Source organism: Microtus oregoni, unplaced genomic scaffold (assembly GCF_018167655.1).
Source record: "Microtus oregoni isolate MIOR12 unplaced genomic scaffold, Mior012 000036F_ref0000092, whole genome shotgun sequence".
NCBI lineage: Eukaryota > Metazoa > Chordata > Mammalia > Rodentia > Cricetidae > Microtus > Microtus oregoni.
The window spans coordinates 19,854,559-19,876,571 of record NW_024543095.1 but is presented as its reverse complement, the minus strand read 5'-3'; positions in this window follow the sequence as shown (position 1 = coordinate 19,876,571).

Below are 22,013 nucleotides of genomic sequence, written 5' to 3'. Positions count from 1 at the left end.
GCCCCATGCCTGCACTTCATCAGAAAGCCATCTGCAGGCTAGATCAGACAGCTATTTACTTTCCAACACAGGGGGAAACCGGAGCGATTACAGAAGCATTTATTTTTAAAGGCATTAAGCTGGTAGGTTGTAAATCTGCATAGAAGAAGCTTTTGCTGATTTCCAGATCTCTATTGTGTCTATTTCTCAAGCAAATACAGGTTGTCCCTTCCGTCTGTTGAACTTGTAGTTCTCCTGTGTGGAACTTATACCCATCCTTTCCAAGGGACTCTCTCTGTAAGCATGAGCTCTCCTGCTTTCTCCCTCCCTCTCTCTCTCTCTCTCTCTCTCTCTCTCTCTCTCTATCTCTGTGTGTGTGTGTGTGTGTGTGTGTGTGTGTGTGTGTCCTCCCAACCCTTTGCTCACTCTGTGTATGTGCATGCATGCATGCACACATGTATGTATGTGAAGCTGTATTTGGGTTTGATTTTGAGACAAGATGTCATTATGTAACCCAGGAAGACCTTCCTGCTTCAGCTTCCCAAGAGCCAGGGTTGGAAGCTAACACCTCTAACACTGTTTCTTTGTAGAAGTTAGCTCGATTCGGGAAATAACCAGGCTAGCTAAAAGATAAACGATTTATATTTTTATTTATTATAAGGGGAAAACCTCACAAAACAGGAAGAAGTCCAAGCTCAGTTGTGCAGTGAGGGAACCACAGAGAGAGAGAGAGCACCTGGGCCGGGGGCCCTTTTTTCTCCGGGTCCCAGAAAGTCACACCCTAATTTGGTCCCACCTCTTGAAGATAATTGGCTAACAAAGTTTCCCCATCACCGCCCCCTTTTGTCCAAACAAGAGCAAGAGCGATCCAAACCCAATACAGAACTATATACAATAAGAACAGACATTAAGTATAAAATTACAAACAACATAAACAATATTAAGCAAGGAACACATGATAAATGTTTTAATAAATGTTCTATTTCAAAGAGTCTAAGTCTTGCATCAGAAATAAGCTTGGCTAAATCATGAGAGGAAGGTAACTATGACTATCTAATCTTTAACCCCATCAAAGGCCTGAGAAGGGAGATAATATTACTTGAGTAGTCAGGAAGTGCAATCAAGCAGCTTCCAAAGCCAGAAGTATATGACAGAGACAATTAGCTACCTGAGCAATCACCCAAAGTCTCATTTGCAACATTAAAGCAACCAACTTTGGCTAAGGCCTAGCATAACTGACAGACCATTTTTAGAGGCAGGGAATTTTTTAGAACCGTCTTACCCTGTCTTGGCAAGGTTTGGTTGAGGCATGGGCAGTTCTTTGTCCAAAGGCCAATAGTGCCAAGAAGAAAACAAACTCCAAGTGGAGTGTTTTTGGTGCTCAAGATTCTCTTGGAAATAGATTGGTGCTGTCAGGAGCAATCATATCTCATGTCAACAGAACCCTAAGTTATTTAAATACCATGTTCCACAGATCCTTGAAGTGGTTGAAGATTACCTATCTAGACAGAGATCAATCTCTATGTATCTAAAGAACCTAATTAATGACTATATGTATAATAAATATGAACAACTATTGACCTACAATATTTAATACCTGTATAACTTAAGGACTAAGACTTCACATCAGAATATTAAATAATCTGTACACAAATGTGCAACAAATGAGGACAATGACCTCAAAATGTAAACAATGTATAGGTACCTTGATCAGAGGTAAGAATAATATATAAGTTTTATTACATTTATTTATTTACCTCAGGGAGGGAGCCATGTGCACTTCACTGAGTACATATGAAGGTCAGTCAATAACTTCTACGATTGGCTGGCTCCTTATGCCGTGTGGTATCAGGGGTTCAGATTCAGGCCATCCATCAGGCTTGGTGGCAAGTACCTTCAGCTGTTGAACTATTGTCCGAGTTAGGTTTTCCACTGCTGTGATAAAAGCCCATGACCCAAATCTACCTGAAGAGGAAAGAGTCCAATTCTTTTTTTTTTTATGATTATTAGGGTGGTATTTATTTAAAGGGGAAAAAACTTAGAGATCACTGTCCCAGGCAACAGCCCTCTACGCAACCAGGAAAGGAGTCTAGTCGCCAGCGGAGCAGGAAGTGAAGAGAGAGAGGAGAGGGAAGTGGCCGCTTTTTTAAAGGGAGAGAAACCACGCCCCAATGGGCTGGTACCTCAGCGGTGATAGGCTGGAGGAGTGGGAGGACCTCCTGCAACACCTCCCCCTTTTGTTTAAATAAGAGAGTTCTAAACCTACTATGAAATTATATACAATAAGTACAACTATCCTATTCTAACTAGCTTAGGTCTTGTATAATAAATAACTTGGCCAAGTCATGAGAGAAAGTAACTACATTTATATAGTCTTCAACCCCATCAAAGATCTGAGAAGGGAAATAATGTTACCTGGGTAATTAGGAAGTTCAGTAAAACAACTTCCAAAACATGCAACAAATCACAGAGACAACTGGCTACCTGGGCAATCACCCAAAATCACGTTAGCAGCGTTGAAGCAACCAACTTTGGCTAAGGCCTAACATAACTGACATACCATTTTCAAAGGCAAGCAACTTTTCAAAACTATCTTACCCTGTCTTGGCAGGATATGACAGCCCTGTTTTATCCATTGATGCACGCTCTGTATCTTTGTCAGTCGTTGAGGTATGGGCATTTCTTTGCCCCAAGGCCAGTTCTGCCAAAAAGAAGGCTCCAGGTGGAGTGTCTTTGGTGCTCAACATTCTCTCGGGAATAGAGTGGTGTTGCCAGAAGCAATTGTGTCTCACTACCACAAAACTCTGAGTTAGATTAAAGGCCATTTTCTACAGCTCTTTGAAGAAGTTGAAGATTATCTATCTATACTGAGTATAATCTCTATATATCTAAAGAACCTGATTAGTCTATTATAAATGACAAACTTAGATGACTATTAGTCTATATAATTCTCAATATCTATCTAACTTAAAGACTAAGACAATAAACGACTGTGAAACAAATGAGGACAATGACCTCCAAATATAAACAATGTACAAATATACATTGCAGTAGGTAAATATTTATCAATACACAATCATTATATAAGTATCTTAATCAGAGGTAGAAATGTACACTGCAATATGGTATTATATAAGTATCTTAATCAGAGGTAGAAATGCACACTGCAATCTGGTAAATATATACAATATATATATATATATATATATATAATATATGTCAATACATAAAAAATGTTTTAAACAGAGGTAGAAACATGCATGCGTACAATAGTACAATAGTCAATATAATTTAACTTTGTATCAATATACAAGAATCTATACCAAAGTATTTGTCTAAAAACAATAACTCACAATTACAAATCTATTATCCCATCATCCCTCTTTTTTTTTTTTTTCACTTGCAAGTACAGCTCTTAAGTGGCACGAACCAGAGCACGCGGTTGCTGAAAGCTGCAACCCCTCAGGGTGACTCTGTCACGTGGAGGCATAAGCGGCTTCCAGATTGCTCTTCTCTACCCCTGGATTCTGGGTTTCTGGTTCCGTCTCAAGAATTGATTTAATTACATTTACTTTGTTGAGAAACTTGCATTTTCCAGTTTTTAACATCTACTAAGGCACTGAAACAGGACCATGTTTTCACCGCGACTCTGCAACAGCGCCACCTGCTGGATAATAGGGTTCTGTTCTTATCTCCACAGGAAAACACTCATCTTTGAGAAATTCAAGGGACCCTGGATGTTTGGATACTGACAGATGGAAAAATACCTGCCCAATAGGAAATATCAAGACAACTGAATGGGTTGTGTAAGTAATATTAAACCATATTTCTAAATTTATAAAGCTGGTTTTGAAGTTGGACTCTGGCTCAGTCCCTCTCCAATTCCAAGCCTGTTAGTAAGAGAAAAACCCAGAGTTTCTGGAGTTTCTGTCTCATGTCAAGAGCCATGATATGGGACAGAAAGAAATATGAGTTTAGAAAACATCTTTGCTTTTCTTCATATCTATCATACTTTTCATTGAATATATCTATCATGTCTTTCATTGAATATATATAGATATGTCTATATATGTCTATATGATTAATGTTTAAGTTTTTCATAATGAACAATGAGTTTTTCCTGAAGTGACATTTGAAGTTTCCAGGAAGAAGATGGGGCCCCATAACAACAACTCCACCTGGTTGATATGACGTCATGATACTGATAGCGCTACTACAAGACCTGCTTTTGGTACCAGCTGCACAAGACAGTTCCAACTTGGTTAGCTGAAATGGTGCACATCTTATACAACATTTTGGCCAGACCTGCACAAAATACTCAGAGACTATTGGCAATTTTAAAAGACATTGATCTTGAAATTTAACCATCATTTTACTTTCACAGGATCCCCCAGAAAGAACGCCGCCCCCATGACAGCTGGAAGTAATTCTAGAGGACGACGTCCCCTCTCCCAGTAAAGTTTGCCCTTGGGTTTAGGGACATCATTTAGGGGTTGATTATAATTAGTATACGACTGAGGGTTGGGGGAGGAATTTTATACGCTCAGGGATCATTTTGAAAAAAAAAAAAGAGTCCAATTCTTAAGTCACACTCCATCAATGAGGAAAGTCATGCAAGAACACAGGCAAGAACTGAAGCAGACGCCATGGAGGAGTACTGCTTGCTAGCTTTCTCCTTATGACTTGCACAGCCTGCTTTCTTATAGAACCCAGGACCACCAGCCCATGGTTGACACCATGTTTAATGAACTCGGCCTTCCCACATCAATCATTAATCAAGAAAATGTTCTACCAACTTGCCTATAGGCCAATCTTTTTTATATATAATTTATTTAACTCTATTTTGTGTGCATTGGTGTGAAGGTATCAGATCCCCTGGAACTGGAGTTACAGACAGTTGTAAGCTGTCATGTGGGTGCTAGGACTTGAACCCCTGTCCTCTGGATGAACAGCCAGTGCTCTTAACCATGGAGCCATCTCTCCAGTACACACCTATAGGTCAATCTTATGGAACCATTTTATTAATTAAGATTCACTCTTCCTGAGGGGGAGGAAACACTGTAGAAGGCAGAGGGGTGGAGGACACCAGGAGAAGATGGCCCACCAAATCCATTAAGCAGGGCTCACATGGGCTCACAGAGATTGAAGTGGCTAGCACAGGCCTTCATGGGTCTGAATAAGGTCCTCTGAGCACATATGACTGCCATCTTGGTGTTGTGAGACTCAACAGTGGAAGCAGTGTGTCTCTGACTCTTTTGCCTGCTCTTGGAACTCTTTCCTCCTATTGGGTTGCCTTGTCCAATCTCAAATGGGGGCTTTTGCCTTGTCTTATTGTATCTTGTTTTGTCCGGTCTGGCTGTCAACTCTTGGAGGACTGTTCTTTTCTGAAGAGGAAATAGAGGGAAAGAGAGTGGCTCTGGGGGAGAGGAGAGCTGGGAGTGGGAAGCTGGAAGGAGTGGAGGGGAGGGAAACTGTGGCCAGGATGTATTGTATGAGAGAAGAATCTATTTTCAATAAAAAAAAAAAAGTTCCCTCTTCCTGAGGCAGAAAGATTTTAAGCGCCAGAGAACGAGGGAGTTTGCTGTGAGATTGTGTCTCCTAGGAATGTCGAAAACTATGCTCATAAAGTCTCACCAACATGATTGCCTAGAAAGCTGAACAAGGATGGCACCAATAGATGTGCTAAAGCCACAAGGAAAACCCACAGCCCTCCCCACACAAAGAACTACAGGCAACCAAGGAATGTTGAGAGAAGGAAAATTGACTTTCTCAGGGAAGAGCACACCCGTTAGTTACCCAATTCCAGTGGTCAGCCCTAAAAACAAGTAACATTGTACAAGCTGAACAGGTTATTTTTAGAAATAAATGTGTACACACACATATATATAATATATATAATATACATGAAATAATATATATAAATATATGGGGAAAAGACCATGAATTTGAAAGAAAACAGGAAAGTACCCCTTTCAACTATGGGGTTGGTTAAAGGGAAGGGAAGGAAGGGGAGTAATGTAATTATGTTATAATCTCAAAAGATAAAGAAAATTTTTAAAAGAAAATATTCCCTCTACCCAAGAATGTCTAGGTTTGTGTCAAGTTCACAAAACTGACATAACCATCTCATCAGCCTCTCTGTGGGTCTTCATCTGAGACATTTGTTTGTTTTCTACAAACCTCAAAGTCTCACTTAATTTCCCCCCCGCCACACTGCTACCACCTTCTTGGTCTTCTGTGTCGCAGTTGTTAGTGGCAGACAGGAACCCTGAGTTTTCTATCAGTACAACAAATGCCTGAGGAAAATCGGCTTATAGAAAGAAGAAAGGTTTATTCTGACTCACGATCTTGAAAACATCATATGGTGAGTTGGTCCTTCTGCTTTCGGGTCTGTGGCAAAGCACCGTATCACAGCAGGAGAATTCGGCACAGTGCACCCCAGAGTCACCTAATAGCCTAAGAGTTATCCTAATTGAATGAGGAGGGAGGGAAAGAGGCAGAGACCATGGTACCGAAATCCCAAAGACCTAAACATCTGCCAACAACAGGCCCTACCTCTCAAAGTTCCTGCCACGTTCCAATGCTGCCACACTGGTGATCAATGGGGACATTCATTCCAGATGCAGATGACAGCACTAAGTACCAGGGATTTGTTAAAACCTTTTTGTGACATGAGGCACTTCTGAAGGAACCAGGAAACCAACCTTGGACTAGGAAAAAAGCGGGGTAGCATCTTCTAACGATTACTGCCTACGGGCACTGCACACTACTGAAGCATAGCTCACAGGGTTTGCTAGTCACATTGTAGACATCTTAGATTTAATTATTACAGCTTCCAGCAGATGGTGTCTTATTCTAATACATTAGTATGCAAATGGCGCTCTTTTTAACAGATGGATTTAAAATGCTTTGAGCAGAATTAGGTATAATTTTCTATGTTTCCTTTTCCAGTGTTGCTGATCAAATTCAGGTGCTTGTATGCCAGGCAAACACTCTAACGCTGAGCTACGCTGGGGCTCAAGTACCCCTTTCTGATTAATACAATCATGTCATACAAGTTAGCAGCAGCCACGCCAACAAGTATGGAGCAACAGGGACTCTCCCACAGCTGTTCCAAAAGAAAGCAGAATCCTTCACCTTGGAAGATGTCCCCTCACCCAAGCTGGACCTCTCTGGAATCATCTTAAAGTTGAAAGGTCCTCCTAGTCATGACGTCACCAGGAAATACATCTCTGGCCGTGGAGAGGGGGATGTGTCCAGAAAAGAGGTCTCTCATTTGCTTTCTGATGCTGTGATAACTATTCTAACAGAAGCAACTTGGGAAAGGGGGGCTTCCATTGACACCAAGTGCATCGTTGTGGGGAAGTCACAACACTGGAAACTTGAAACAACTGGCGTCTACTGCCAAGAAGCAGAGAGCAATGAACGCCGATAATTCAACTCCTCTCCTTTTTTCTGCACTGCAGATCCCAAGCCAGAGGAAGGTTCCACCCACAGTGGGCGGGTCTAGCCGCCTCAGTTAACCTAAACAAGGTAGTTCCCAAAGGCACGCCCAAGACCGTCTCCCAGGGCATTCTAGATCTTAGCCAACTGTCCACTCCATCACACGGAACAGGCAACACGCAGACGTGGGCGGCGTCTTCCACGCTTTCCGGAGTTAGCTGAAAGAGGTGGTGCTTCCTCATTGTGGACAGTGTGGACGCCTTGTACTCCGGCTGCTGTGCCTTCCCCTCAAACTGTGATCCAAAATAATAAACCCTGCCTTCTCTAACTTGATTTTGTCCAGCACTTAGTCACAGCGACAAGTAACCAATGTAAGTTCATAGCTGAACAAGATCTTAGCGAGCAGGGCCCAGTTAGAGAAACCGGGTCTCTTTAGGTATGTTTGCCCCATCCCACTTTCCAGACCGCCACAAGGGAACAGTTTTCCTGTGTCACGCACTTCCACTACCATGTTTCCACCTTGTCCCAAGCCTCCAAGCAATGGAACCAGACGAGCCAGCCATTCCTTCTTAAGTTGTATCCACAGACATTTTGTCCCCATGACAGAAAGCTGATGAACACAATTGCTATGGTGACATATTAGGGAGGTGGGACTGCAGAGCTGTGATTGGCCACTAGTTCTCTGTCTTCATGGATGGGTCAGCCCATTCATGTAATTGATGGTTTGCTGGATGAATGAGTTATTTCAAGTATGGCTTTGATATAAAAGGGAGTTCTCTATTGCTTGCTAGCCCTGTCTTGTTATAAGATGGGTCACCTTGGGATTCAGAAGAATAGTTCCAGCAGCCACCTCATCTTGAATTTTCCAGCCTTCAAATAGTGAGCCACACTATTCTTTATAAGTTTGCCTGTGGTATTCAGTTATAGCAACATAAAACACAATATGACTATGATTTTATGCAGAATGCTAACCGCAGAAGAGTCTGGCCAGCTGCGGCTGCCTAGCCTCTGTGTGTAGGAATTCCTGGAATGATGTTCTGAGAGCCAGTCCACAGGGGTGACCCTGGGACTGCAGTGGAGCACACCATGGCTCTGCTTTCTTGTGGCCCTGAAGAAAACAGCCTTTGATCTTTAAAAGGCTCTGTAGTCCCTGAGGTGAAAATCTGGAGCAGCATGTAGGAGACATTCTGGAATCAGCAAAAATGTGTATTTGCTGTCTGTATGTGTGTATGTGCGAGTGTTTGCATGTACATGAGTATGTACGTGCTGCGCTGTGTGTGTGTGTGTGTGTGTGTGTGTGTGTGTTGTGTCGCTGTACTACATGCCTCATGCAGCTTCCACTGACCCAAAAGCCATAGTAGCAGCAGCCACGGATGACTTAGAGTTCCTGATCCTCCCTTCCACTTCTACCCCCCACGTTCTGAGACCGCAGGCATGCACCACCACCAGGCCAACGTTTCCTTCTTGATTCATTGTGCTTTGCAATTTACTAGTCGAAAGTTGTGTTATATTTACAAGGCCGCGAACAATCTCCAAAAGGTCTCCCTGTATTACTTCAGTTCATACTGACACACGAAGGGAGCTTTGCAAGAAGTCAGAACACACACATTAATAATTAGCACCTTCAACACCTGATACTCCATCAAGATGACAGCAAAGGAAAACAAGGGAAGAAAAGTATCTACAGTTGAGAGACTTCCGAGACTAAAGAAGCTCTACGTTTAAAAACACAAAAAGTGCCTGACTCAGAGGAAACACAGAGAGTCCTGTAGAGTTAGGTCAAGCGGTCAAGCTGTCCCCAAACACTCGCTCCTCCTGCAGCTGAGAGAGCTCCTGAACTGCAGGTTCCATGTATCTACTCATTCACAGTCCAACAGGCAACACAACCCACGTTCTCATCAGTTCCCTTGCTTCTCAATCCTCGAGGGTGTGACCAAAGCTGGCCAGGTAGAGATCCCTTTGGAATACTGAGTGTGAGACGGGCTAACGAGGGAGCCACTAGCCAGCCTGGGTCTCCTCTGCCTCAGAGAAAATCATTATCTACATTATAGTGATCAGACAAAACAGCAGTCCTCTTATCTATGGGGCAACACTTTCAACTTCTAAAGCTATTTGCCAAATGATGCTGAGACGAGAGTCTATGGGAAAATGTACAAAACCACCAAGAAACGGGCTCTGATCAAGGCAGAAGGAAAAGAGAAATGGAAGACCAAGAGGTTTTTTTTTTTGGGGGGGGGGGGGAGTTGGTTTGTTTTTGTTATTTGGGGGAGTGGCATGCCTCAACATTGTTCTAAGCCTAGGTGTAGACAAAAGTCACACAGAACCTTCTTATCCCCTCTACTCCCACAATCACTGTAGGGATATGGCAGTAGAGTAGAGACCGGGGACAGGAGTGGCAAGACCCTCTTACTCAGATTCATAAGCTAACCCTCGACTTGGTATGTCCACACTCTTTTGAATTAACCAATGTGGTGATATTTTCTTTGTGCTTTAACAAATAGTGCTTGCCTGAAGATCAGAGTGTGGAGCTAGCTACCCACACTAGTCAGCCTTAGAGGCCAAGCAGTGAAGGTGCACACTTTTAATCCCAGCTCCTGGGAGAGAGAGGCAGACGAGCCTCTGTGAGTTCAAGGCCACCCTGGGTTATACCAGACTGAATCAGTCTAAAAGAGAAACAGAACTAATTGGTGGTGGCTCCCACCTTTAATCCCAGCACTAGTGAAATAGGGACTGGAAGTGATATGGCTGGGCAGAGAGAGGAATGCAAGGCAGGAAGAAACAGGAGCATTCACTCCAAGGTTTCTTCGAGACAGCACTCAGTCTGGGGATTCCTGGAGATGGATCAGACATTTGGTCTGAGTGTCAGGAATCAGAGAGGAAAAATTAAGTCCATGAGGGGAAGAAGCATGGAAAACTAGAGCTAAGACTGGGGGATCTTCTAAATCACTCATAAAATATTCCAGACCCCCCAGAGCAGAGGCTAGCCAGCTACAGAGAACATGAGCTGTATGTTTGCACAGGATGACCTCACACCTCATTCATGCCTTGCTGTTGATGCTTGAAAGTCTTGTTTCTGCTTAAGACCCAACCGTCTTCATTTTGGGCTGACTTGTGTAAATTATGTAGCTTATTCGTAACCTGGTCAAAACACTACTGTGTGGAACTCAGAAAACAGAAGCTCCAACTACTTAGTTCATGTTTCACTTCAAGTTAAGCTAACTTCTTTCTTTTTTAAAAAATTGCTTATTTTTATTTTTGTGGTATGAGTATCTTTCTTGCATGTATGCCTATGCACCCTGTGCATGTCCTGTGCCCTCTGAGTTCCAAAGAACTATCAATGCTTATGAACCACCACATGTGTGGTATGGAGGCCACTCGTTTGTTTCCCGGCCACCCTGACCCAAAATAATCACACAAAAAACTATATTATTTGCAATACTCTCTGGCCAATAGCTTAACCATTTTGCTAGCTAGCTCTTACAGCTAGAATTAACCCATTTCCGTTATTTTATATTTTACCATGAGGTTCGTAGCCTACCAGGAAGGTTCTGGTTGGTGGTTTACGTCTTTCTCCTCTGGCGGCTCCATGGCATCTCTTTGACTCCTCCAACTCTCTCTCTATCTTTTCCAGCCTGCCTACACTCTGTTAAGTCATTGGCCAAAAGAAGTTTCTTTATTAATTAACCAATAAAAGCAACACATATACAGAAGGGCTTCCCACACCATTTCCCCTTTTCTGTTTAAATAAAAAGGAAGGTTTTAACTTTAACATAGTAAAATGCATATAGCAAAAAAGGGGGAGGTTATGTGGAAGGGGAAATGGTGTGGGAAGTCCTTCTGTCTATGTATTGCTTTTATTGGTTAATGAATAAAGACTGATTTCAGCCAATCGCTTGGCAGAGTGGAGCTAGGCAGGGAAAACTAAACTGAAAGAAGGCAGAGTCAGGGAGATGCCATGTAGCTCCGCCAGAGACAGACACCAGACGGAACCTTGCCAGTATGCCACAGCCACATGATGATACACAGATGAATAGAAATGGGTTAAATTAAGATGTAAGAGTTAGCCAATAAGAAGCTAGAGCTAATAGGCCAAACACTGATTTAAATAATATAGTTTCTGTGTGATTATTTATGGTCTAAGTGGCCAGAAACAAACGATCAACCTCGTACAACAGAGACGAGGGGTCTCCTACAACACACTGTGGGTGCTAGGAACAGAAGCTGAGTTCTCTGCAAGAGCAACACATGCTCTTAAATGCAGAGCCATCTCTCTAGCCCCCAATTCCTTAATAGCCTCTCCCTTCCCCACCTTTTCAGATTATTCACAGTGGGGACATGATTAGAGAGAAGACAAATTGAACCTGCCACGGACAGTACAGTCCCCCTGAAAGTGCTTTGTTAGTCCCAGCAGACTCCTGTAGATGAAGCAATCAGGAAGTTCTGGAGAGTGAATGCCTCCAGAAGCAATGCCAGTCAATGGGGACTAAATAAGCGGGCAAGGTCCTCGGCTTTTTTAGCCAGAGAAGGAATAGTCTAGCTAGCTCTCGAGCATGTGCATTGTTACTCTCAGCACTCCCTCCAAAGAACTCCAGTTTCTCACAGAGGAAACTTACTCGCCACAGGCTTCATCGAATTTCCTTGAACCTCCCTCTCACATCTCCGTTTTACCCGTGAATACACTACTTGCACCTGGGATTGCCTCTGGGGAAATGGCAGCCACTACAGCAAGCCGTATCATAATGTCCAGGGCCGGCTCAAGGAGCTTTTTAATGTAGACATTCCTAGCTAAGTGGACTAGAGTTGAAGAAAAATTCTCCTCCCTCCCTAGTAGCTGGTACAATATCCCAAGTTAGACTTGGTTCAGGCCTCCTTTCTCTCCACCTGTGCCAGGAAACAGAGTGAAAGGAGGTGAGAGAGTGTTACCTGCACACCTACCTCTGGGAGGGTCAGTCCTGAGAGTGTCACCTCACACCTCTGGGAGGGTCAGTCCTGAGAGTGTCACCTGCACACCTCTGGGAGGTTCACTCCTGAGAGTATCACCTGCACACCTCTGGGAGAGTCGGTCCTGAGAGTGTCACCTGCACACCTACCTCTGGGAGGGTCGGTCCTGAGAGTGTCACCTGCACACCTCTGAGGGGGTCAGTCCTGAGAGTGTCACCTCACACATACCTCTGGGAGAGTCGGTCCTGAGAGTGTCATCTGCACACCTCTGGGAGGGTCAGTCCTGAGAGTGTCACCTGCACACCTACCTCTGGGAGGGTCGGTCCTGAGAGTGTCACCTGCACACCTCTGGGAGGGTCGGTCCTGAGAGTGTCACCTGCACACCTACCTCTGGGAGGGTCGGTCCTGAGAGTGTCACCTCACACCTCTGGGAGGGTCGGTCCTGAGAGTGTCACCTGCACACCTCTGGGAGGGTCGGTCCTGAGAGTGTCACCTCACACCTCTGGGAGGGTCAGTCCTGAGAGTGTCACCTGCACACCTCTGGAAGAGTCGGTCCTGAGAGTGTCACCTGCACACCTACCTCTGGGAGGGTCGGTCCTGAGAGTGTCACCTGCACACCTCTGGGAGAGTCGGTCCTGAGAGTGTCACCTGCACACCTACCTCTGGGAGGGTCGGTCCTGAGAGTGTCACCTGCACACCTCTGGGAGGGTCGGTCCTGAGAGTGTCATCTGCACACCTACCTCTGGGAGGGTCAGTCCTGAGAGTGTCACCTGCACACCTCTGGGAGAGTCGGTCCTGAGAGTGTCACCTGCACACCTACCTCTGGGAGGGTCGGTCCTGAGAGTGTCACCTGCACACCTCTGGGAGAGTCGGTCCTGAGAGTGTCACCTGCACACCTACCTCTGGGAGGGTCGGTCCTGAGAGTGTCACCTGCACACCTCTGGGAGGGTCGGTCCTGAGAGTGTCATCTGCACACCTACCTCTGGGAGGGTCAGTCCTGAGAGTGTCACCTGCACACCTCTGGGAGAGTCGGTCCTGAGAGTGTCACCTGCACACCTACCTCTGGGAGGGTCGGTCCTGAGAGTGTCACCTGCACACCTCTGGGAGAGTCGGTCCTGGGCCAGGCAGCTCTGCAGTTGCAGGTTCTCTGTCTTTCGTGCCACTCAGACACCTGGTCCCTACCGCGTAGACCATTCTGTGCTTTGTCGTGGACTATTAGTTAAAGATGTATGACATTCCTTATTTTTGCTTGGTTTTTCGAGACAGGATTTCTCTGTGTAACAGTCCTGGCTGTCCTGGAACTCACTCGTAGGTGGCCTCAAACTCACAGAGATCCACCTACCTCTGCCTCCCAAGTGCTGGGATTAAAAGCATGTGCCACCACCGCCCAGCGTATTACATTCTTTTATGCTGTGGAATACTTGTTTAGTGATGCAAAGATGTGTTGAATTTGTTTAACTCTGAAGTTGTGTTACTTTGCCTGTTTAAAACACCTGATTGGACTAATAAAGAGCTGAATGGCCAATAGCTAGGCAGGAGGGAGAAATAGGTGGGACTGGCAGGCAGAGAGAATAAATAGGAGGAGAGAGAGAAGAGGAAGGAGCAAGAAAACAGTGGGAGAGGATGCCAGGGGCAGCCACCCAGTCACAGAGTCAGGAACCAAGTAAGAAGGAAAGAAAGACATATAAAGAAGAGAAAGGTAAAAGCCCCAAAAAGCAAAAGATAGATGGAATAATTTAAGATAAGAGAACCTGGTTAGAAACAAGCCAAACTAAGGCTGGGAATTCATAATAATAAATCTCTGTGTATTTATTTGAGAGCTGGGTGGAGAGCCTACAGAGCTTCTTTAGCTTGTGTTCTGCAAGTGAGGAAGAACCAGGAATGTGTGTTAAAAGAATAGAAAGTTAAGTGTCATTCACCTATCAGATGGTAGTCAAGAGGTATAAAGAAGGAACCCCGCCTCGTTCTACACAGAAAGATATGTAAAGTGGAGCTGGAGACAGTAGGTGCAGGAAAGGTCTCTATTTGCCCGGAGCAGGATAGATTCTTCTTTTCTTTTTCTTTCTCTTTTTGAGACAGGGTCTCAATATGTAGCCTTTGTTAGCCTGGGACTTGCTATATAGACCAGGCTGACTTCAAACTCATAGAGATTTTCTTGCCTCTGCCTCCATAGTGCTGAGATTAAAGGTGTGTGCCACCATGCCTAGCAAGATGGACATTTTCAATGACCGTTGACTTCATTAGCCTGCGGGGGCACCAGCGTCATAAGAAAATTAATCTGAACTCCATGTCTTTATCCTTACAACTCTCCAACTTTACAAGTCTAGAATGGCTTTTCTTTGTCTTGTCCCTTCTCTAAAGATTTCCTTTTTATTGCTGAAGATGCTGGACAAGCCAGAAGTTGAAGTAACTGCCTTTATTCACGTTTCATTTAGCTTTCTTTGGTATCATAGGAACCCTATACATATTTGCTTGTGTTTCTCTGGTTAATCTGTGCTCTTGCAGAGTCCAGCTTGTCCGAGCTAAGGAGAATTATAATTCCTCACAGTGAATGTGGCACTCCAACCATTGCTCTGCTAGGCATGACCTCTATTTGCAGAGTCTCCTCATCCTCCAAAGTGGCTGCTTATTCTCCAGTCGTCTCACGCGTGTCCCAGACAGCAGAGATTTGGAAGTAAAGGAGAAGTAAACCACTTGTGAGATGGTTATGGTGTATGTCTGCTGAGTCTACAACAATGGCCAGACTCTACTCCTATGCTTCTACCAAAGAAGGAAGGGAGAGACGGTAGGAGGGAGGAGGGCATGCTTCTGCAAGGAATACGAAATCATTACATTTTGCAATCAAATTACTCTGGGCATGTATCCAGATTTTAAATGGGAGTTCTAGCTCTCTAGAAGAAGAGAACAGACCCTGAAGAGCAACTGACAGTCCTTCCCACCCTGGCCTCCAAGAGTTCCATTTGCTCAGGGAAAGCAGGATAATTCTACTTACCCCAGGGAGGTCATGATGGGATTGCGAGAACTTCTGGTTCTCAGGAAGTCCTGCTAACTGGGATATGGAGGGCTGCATAGATGTCTCTGTGGTGGTGCCAACCTGAATAGATGGCAAATGAGGTCCAGATGCCCTCCTCTGATCTTGACAAAGGGAACCCAGGAGAAGAGGACTCTGAATTCGCTTAAAACATCATCCTACCACCCTAGTGAGATGTGATGTGACAGGTATTTGGGGCTATTACCAAATATTCTGGCTGCTTCTTTATGGGAAATGGCAAGTTTTGCATTTTTGTGTCCCCTTGAAGCTACCTGTGTCCATGTGTCCATATAAGATATTATGGCCAACAACCTTTAGGCAAAAGTGAGGTGTATCTTGTCTAGAGTAAATGTAAGAGCCTATAATGATCAGTTTTATGTCTTATTTTGACTAGGCTATAGTATTCAGTTTCTGGTCAAACAATAATGTAGATGCTTTTGCGAATCCATTCTAGACGTGTTTGATATTTACATCAGTAGACTTTGAATAAGACGTTCCCCTCTGAAATGTGAATAGGCTCCATCTGATTCCTTGAAGAACAGAAGGGAGAAGCACTTCGCCCCCTAAGAAAGAAATTCTGCTTTGGGACTGCCTTCAGACTCAAGCTGTGATGTCAGCTCTTCCCTGGTCTCCAGTCTCCTGCCTACCTACGCTGTAGCTTTCATATCTGTCAACCCCCACATCTGCGTGGGCCAAAGAAATTTTTGGTTATGACTTTCTCTGTATTTCTCTTTTTGCTAAATACATACATACATACAGGCGCACACGCACACACACACACACACACACACCTACTGTCTATTGGTTCTGTTTCTCTAGAGGCCCCTAAAACAAAATCTACATGCAATTACTCATATTTTATTTTCCCTGCCACAATAACCTTGGAAGCAAGCATGGAGAGTAATCTCTTCAAGCTGGCTCCCTGAGAGACAATCACAATCCAAGCAAGTGTGGCAGGAGAATAGAGAGAAAGTGAGGCACATAGGCTGTGCATTAGCATCTGAAAGAAACCAGTGGGCAGAAAGGAGAACTGAACACTGCCACCCTGCTTAGCATCGTGCCCACAGGTAACGGAGCTTGGACAGAAAATGCCTATGCTATGCAAACATCCTAGAGCAATCTCAGTCCTTTGCACACCAGTTGCCTACATGCTCTCTTGCCTGCTTCTCTCCGAGCCCTCTTTTCCTTCCTTCCTTCCTTCCTTCCTTCCTCCCCCTTCCTCCTCTTCTTCCTTCTCCCCCCTTCCTCCTCTTTTTCCTTCTCCCCCTCCTCCTCCTCCCTTTCTCCTCTTCCCCCTTCTCCCCCTCCTCCTCCCCTTCCTCCTCTTCCCCCTCCTCCTCCCCTCCTCCCCCACCCCCATCCTCCTCCTCCTCCTCCTCCTCCTCTTCTTCTTCTTCTTCTTCTTCTTCTTCTTCTTCTTCTTCTTCTTCTGTGTTTGTTTGCTTCGTTTTTGAGACAGGGTATTACTATACAGCCCCAGCTGGTCTGGAACTTACTATGTAGATCAGGCTGGTCTCAAACTGACAGAGATGTACCTGCCTTTCCCTCAGGGGTCCTGTACCACCATGCCTATCCAAGTACATTCTTTCTTGATAAACTTCCTCTCCCGTTATTACTATTTACACTCCCCTGCCTGGTTTCATGGCTTAGGTTGCAAGAATCTGGACATCCCTTCAGTTGCCCACCGAACCCTCTATCCAGTGATAGCACAGGCCCCTCTGTGTTGCTAAGCCACTAAACCGGGGCGGGGGATGGGGGTGGGGAGGTTCATTGTTCCACAACCTAGTCTAGGTGGGAACAGAGACACAAAAGAGAAATCAGGACACATACAGAAACAAAGTTCCTTGTCTTCTGCTCTGAAGTTTGGAAACTAAGATTCATTCCTTTCATAACACTCGCTGCTTTTTATTTCTGCAGGCCAGTATTCTACCAGGCCTTAGAGCCTTCCAGACCAGCAGTGCTCCAACTCTGCCCTTCTTCAAGTACCCCTGGAATCAATGTTCCCTTCTCTCACCTGCTCCAGCTTTCCAAGTTCTAAAATTACCTCTTCCTGCCAGGTGTGCTGCTGCATACCTGGAATTCCAACACTCAGGAGTCATAGCCAGGTGAGCTCAAAACCAACCAGGCCTTTGTAGCAGGTTCAGGCCAGCCAAGCCTATACAGTAAGGCCCTGTTTCAAAACAAAAACTAAAACCTAAAATTATCTCTTCCTCTCAAGTTATGAAAGTATTTCTTAGAGTGAGAAATCATAACTTTGTGATAAGAAATAATATGTAAATTCCCTTCAGCTCTCAATGGGAGCTTTATTTCCCCTCAGGGGATCTGCGATTGAAAAGAAGATTAAAAAACAAGACAGGATCTGACACCAGTGAAGATCAGGAGGGAAAATTAAGAAAGGTGCTTGCTGCAATATGAAAGACGTTCTGGAGCAAGAGAGAATCCCACAGATGCCCTGCAGCTTCAAGCAACATCGCTCAATGTTACAATGGGGTTCTGGGAGCTTTTCAATGACACAGAGCGGGGAGCACTCATAGTCCCTTCCAGAGGCCCCACTTATCCTTCTGTTGGCTCCTCATGGCAGTTCAGACTCTAGCTTCTGTCACCTGACAAACTCTCCCACCTGGTCTCTCAGGTCCGGACACTGGTCACTTTGCTTTGCACAGGACGGCTTCCCTAGGATGTGTGACCTTTTTATCAGAGCAAAGGTACTTGAAGCCTGAAACAAAAATCTCACCTCTGGGTCTCACATCTCCTCTCCCACTTACCCCAGGAGGCTTACCTCTCATTTCGCAGGTAATGTGTATCCATATGAAGTCATTTGGGGGACTCAGTTCAAAATACAAGTGGAATGAGATTTGTGGTCCAGATGTTCACACTGGGATGTAGTCCAGAAACCTGCATTTTTACAGGCTTTTTCCCTCCAGTTGGCTCAGTGTGGGTAGCAGGGAGATTGTATTTGGAGAAATGGTGCCCCAGAGAGATGGGGGGCTGTAAGCTCAGCCTCCCCTCATGGCTCCACAGCTCCCCAGTTCTTTTCCTACACAGTCTGACTGCTTTTGTTCCTGATGTAGCCAGGCCATCTGCTCACAACCTTAAAACAAAACAAACAAAAGCAACAAATACAAGATGGAAGTCGCTTCTAGGAATGTCGGTGCCATTTGTGATTCTCTTTCTGTGTGCTAAGGGATCTGGCCTCGGTGAGGTAGTCTTTGAAGGCAAAATCGAGAATGAATCGCGACTCATTCTCCCACTCAGTTTTTGCAGGCTTTGCGCTGGATCAATGATGTGGCTTGGAAGTAGACACAGAAGAAAGCAACAGAAACCTGCTCAAACGGTCAAACAAAACCACCAATAACCAAGAATAAGCACATGTGCTTAACGCCCTCTCTTTGTAAATCCAGTTTAGAACAAGGGCCATGGGCAGCATCCAAAGTCAGACAAGACACGTTCCACTCTGCCAACTGAAGGGTTAATTCCTATGGCCTGGAGAAAGAGGTGGTACAACCTCTTCTACCAGCATCTCTACAAACACACACACCTGACAGTAATCATCTCAACCTGGCTCCTGCACAACCCAAGTCTTTGACCAAAACCCATGCTCCCCCTGGTGGTCTGGAGGTAAACTACAATTTACAACGGAAGTATTGGAAGGTTTTCCTGTTTCTATATTTCAGGTCTCTTCTATTCAACATCCAAAGAGAACTTTTCTCTGGGATAGCTTTGCAGTCAGACGCCTCCTCAGAGTGAACCAAGACAATTTGGAAGGTAAGATGCCATAGCTCTTACAGGCAACTGATGGCCATCTTCTCCGGGGACAAGCCTCCTGATGGTATCCAATCCCAAGCAGTCAGCCCTAAACACATATAGGTAACATTAAGTGGACTCCTCAAGTGGCATTTATACACGTGTGTGTGTGTGTGTGTGTGTGTGTGTTTGTGTAATAAGAAGAATTTGAGAGGAAGCGTGATGGGGCATAGGAGGAATTGGCAGGGATAGGAAATTATGTTAATAAAAAAATCAATGTATCTACATCCTTTAAGACAAATGACCTTATCTGTCGTTATTAATACCCTGGTTGATAAGGAGATTAAAAAATTTTAGAGGCGACATTTTTCAAATGCTGAGAAACAAAATTTCCAAGCTACTCATAACTGACTCAAAATGTTACTACTCTTTTGAGATTTTATTTATTAATGTATGTATATGTGCATGAACACACATGCTACAGCACTTGGGGAGTGGTCAGAGGAAAACTTGTTCGGTTTGGTTCTTGAATAAGTAAAAATAAAAAGGAGAACATGGCTGCTCCAAGGTATGTCAAAAGAGAGGGAAGCAGACATACCTGAGAGAGTCCAGAGTGGACATGACCCTGAGCTGGGCCATTGAGGGGAGAGGGGAGGAGAGAGCCAGAAGACCAGGAGACCAAAAGACCCCAAAGGTAAAAGATAAAGGATAAAAATGACAGGTGTAGTCAAAATGGCTGGGTGATACAGGTAAGAAGAGCTGGGGTAAGGGCAGCCCAGCCCCTAGCCTAGAGAATTCAGGGTAAGGGGTGGAATATGCCAGCCACAGCCTATAACAGGCAGGGACTGAGGGATGCTAGGAGAGCCTGATTGCCAGGTCCAGTGTGATATTTTAAATAGACACCACTGTTACCATTTGTCCTGGGTTTGAGACCTAACTCTCCTTTCACCAAGAGAGCTGTAGGGATTGGACTTGGGTCACCAGGCTTGGTGGCAGGTGCCACTACCCACTGAGTCCTCTAGCTGCTTCCTACCTTTCTATTTATCTACTCAGAGAGTGACCTTCTGTGTGACCTCCTTCCTCTAAAGTGTGTCCTTGAGTTTGTACTCTGTTAAATGCTAACTTTTCCTCTTTTCATTCGCCTCCTCCATTCAGCTTCCAAAACCTCTCATTTGTCTGACCTATTATCTTTTCTAATTCCAATAAGCTCTCCTCAATTTCCTTCTGGATCCATTATTTTGGAGGGGCTGGATTTTTGAGACAGGGTCTCTCTATATAGTCCTGACTGTCTTGGAACTTTCTATGTAGACCAGGCTAGCCTCAAACTCATAGATAGCCTCTTGCCTCTGACAGCTGAATGCTGGATTTAAAGGCACCATGCCTGGCTTGTATCCATTTGTAAATTCTTTTATCAACAAGACCAAGAAGCTTCCTATACCTATAGGGACCCTATACCCCCAGAGACACAAGGGGAGATTAGGAGAGGAGAAAACTAAAGATAAATCACAATAAAATAAGTCTAAGATTTGTCAAGTGTTTGCTTGTTACTTTTTGAGACAAGTTTTCACATAATGTGCAACAGACACATTATGTAGCCAAAGATAGCCTTGAACTTCTTTTTTTGTAATATTTATTTATTTATTTATTAAGTATACAATATTCTGTCTGCATATATGCCTGCAGGCTAGAAGAGGGCACCAGATCTCATTACAGATGGTTGTGAGCCACCATGTGGTTGCTGGGAATTGAACTCAGGACCTTCGGAAGAGCAGGCAATGCTCTTAACCGCTGAGCCATCTCGCCGGCCCCAGCCTTGAACTTCTGATTCTCTTGCCTCTGCCTCCTGAGTCTAAGATTATAGGCATACACCATCAGTCCCACTCTTTTCAGTGCTTGGGAACAGACTCAAGGCCTCATGAATGTATTCTATCAACTGAGCTGCATCCCCAGCCCAGCCAAGTACTTTTTAAAAAAAATTGTTATTACATGTATTTACACTACATTGATTTACTTAACACACACACACACACACACACACACACACACACAACATGGCTTGCATGTGGAATTCAGAAAACAGCCTCCAAGTGTCAGTTCTCTCCTTCTGCCATGTGGTCCTGGGGAATTGAACTCTGGTTGTCAGAGGCAGCAGCAGGTGCCTTGGCCCATTAACTGAGCCATCTTGCTGGACCTGCAGAGCATTTTCAGTAGGGAATACACTCTGTGGCTTAGCTATGGTTCGGATGTGTTCCTTCTGTGGCTGTTCCCCATTTTCACAGAGAGATGCTGAGAGGTGGTAGAACCTGTAAGTGCTGAAGCCTATTGGGAAGAAATGGTAGAACCTGTAAGTGCTGAATGGGGCATCAGCTCTGGGAAGGACTAATCTGTTCTCTTGGTATCTTGGGTAGCTCTCACAAAATGAGTTATTGATTAGCTGAGCAAGAATGGTCTAGCTTCCCCTCCCTCTGGTGTTCTCCTTTCGCTCCCTCCCTCCCTCCCTTCCTTCCTCCAGCTCTCTCTGTGGTTTCTTCTACATACATCACTGCAGCTGTGATGTCATCTATCCTGAAGCCAAACCAGAACCAAATCAACGCCTGCTGTGTGTCCTTAAAGCCCCGGAACTACGGTAACTAAGTCCTTTTCCTTTATAAAAGTACCCAATCTCTGATATTTTGATGTATCAACAGAAAATGGACTAATACAACAGCTGTCACAAAATGCTCAATTATTGCTGATGTTGTTTATTTAAAATGCTTTCAGAAAACTTGGAGCCCATTCATTTAATGTCTTGATCTCTGGAACAAAATAAATAGCAGAGGATTTCGTTACAAAAACAAATGCTAGCTGGAGCATGGCTTGGTGGGAAAGCGCTTGC